This window comes from Acomys minous (genome assembly GCF_964271855.1).
Source record: "Acomys minous genome assembly, chromosome: 3".
Classification (NCBI taxonomy): domain Eukaryota; kingdom Metazoa; phylum Chordata; class Mammalia; order Rodentia; family Muridae; genus Acomys; species Acomys minous.
Window position 1 is genome coordinate 128,542,347 of NC_140485.1, and position 2,207 is coordinate 128,544,553.

A 2,207-nucleotide genomic window follows, 5' to 3' on the forward strand; every position below is an offset into this window, starting at 1 on the left:
AATTGGAGGTATCAGAGTTCATGTCAGAGGCATTCTCCGCTCTCCCCACAACAGACACAAGCATCACCAACAGAATATAGGAGATGAAAGAGAGAATCTCAAGGGTAGAAGATACAATAGAAGAAATTGATACAGCAGTAAAAAAAAAAAAAAGTTAAATCTAAAAAAAAAATTCCTGACAAAAAAACATCCAAATCTATAGAACAAAGAAAGAATATTAAAAACTGCAAGGGAAAAAGGCCAAGTAACTCACAAAAGCAGATCTATCAGAATGACACCTAAATTCTCAACTGAAAAAAAAAAAGAAAGAAAAAGAAACTCTAAAGGCAAGAAGGCCCTAGACTGACGTCTCGCAGAGTTTAAGAGATGACAGATATTAAACATGAATCATGTGCCCAACAAAACTCTCAATCATCATTGATATAGAAAACAAGATATTGCAGGACAAAACCAAATTTAAACAATATCTATCCACAAATCCAACACTACAGAAAATGCTAGAAGGAAAACCAATGCAAGGAAGTTAACTATATCCACAAAAACACAGGAAAGAAATAAATCTATACCAGTAAAAACAAAAGAATGGAAACATACCTCCCCACACACACACAGTAACACCACCATCATCAAAATAACAGGAATTAACAAACATCAGTCATTAATATCTCTTAACTTCAATGGACTCAGTTCGCCAGTAAAAAGACACTGGCTAAAAGAATAACTGTGAAAACAGGATCTCTCATTCTGCTGCATTATTTTACTTTGTAATTTCACATTTAAAGTCTTTAATGAAAAAAAATTAGTTCCTAAGCATTTTATGCAGCTATCAGCTTCTACCAAAAAAAAAAAAAAAAAAAAAAGTCTTGAAGATATCAGAGATGCAAGGCACATACTTAAACATAATAAAAGCAATATTCAACAAGCCAACAGCCAACATCAAATCAAATGAAATGGAGAGAAACTTAAAGCAATTTCACTAAAATTAGGGATAAGACAAGGCTGCCTATTTTCTCCATATCTCTTCAGTATAGTACTTAAAGTCCTAACTAGAGCAGTAAGACAACTAAAGGAGATCAAGGGGATATAAAATTCTAAAGGAAGAAGTCAATGTATTTCTATTAGCAGATGATATGATAGTATGCACAAGTGATCACCAAAATTCTACCAGAAACTCCTACCCATGATAAATGCCTTCAGAAAAGTGGCTGAATACAAAATTAACTTTAACAAAAACCAGTAGCCTTCCTTTATATACATTATAAATGGACTTAGAAAGAAATTAAGGAAGCAACATCTTTCACAATAGCCACAAATAATATAAAATATTTTGCTGTAACTCTAACCAAGCAAGTGAAAGGCCTGTATGACAAGAACTTCAAGTATTTGAAAAAAAAAGAAATTAAAGAAGATCTCAGAAGGTGGAAAGATATCTCCTGTTTATGGATTGGTAGGACTAACATAGTGAAAATGTCCATTTTACCAAAAGCAATCTACATATTTAATGCAATTTCCATAAAAATTTCAACATAATTACTTGCAGACCTTGAAAGATAAATCCTTAACTTCATATGAAAAAATTAAAGACCCAGGATAGATAAAACAGTTCTGTACAATAAAAGAACTTCTGGAGGTATCACCATCTCTGATTTCAAGTTGTACTACAGAGGAATAGCAATAAAAATGGAATGGTATTGGCATAAAAACAGACAGACTAAACAATGGAATTGCATTGAAGACCCAGGAATAAACTCACACACCTACGGACATCTAATTTTTTTTTTTTACAAAGAAGCTAAAACCATTCAATGAAAAAAAGAAAGCATCTTCAACAAATGATGCTGATCTAACTGGATGCCCGCAGGTAGAAGAATGCAAATAGATCCATAATTATCACCCTGCACAAAACTCAAGTCCAAGTGTATCAAAGACCTCAACATGAAGCTGGATACACTGAATCTAACAGAGGAGAAAGTGGGCAATAGTCTTGAGCTCATTGGTACAGCAGACAACTTCCTGAACAGAATACCAACAGCTCAGTCACTAAGATCAACAATTAATAAATAGGACCTCATGAAACTGGAAAGCTTTCATAAGGCAAAAGACACTGTCAATAGAACAAAATGGCAGCCTACAAGTTGGGTAAAGATCTTCACCATCCCTACATCTGACAGAGGGCTAATATATAAAGAACTCAGGAAATTAAACAC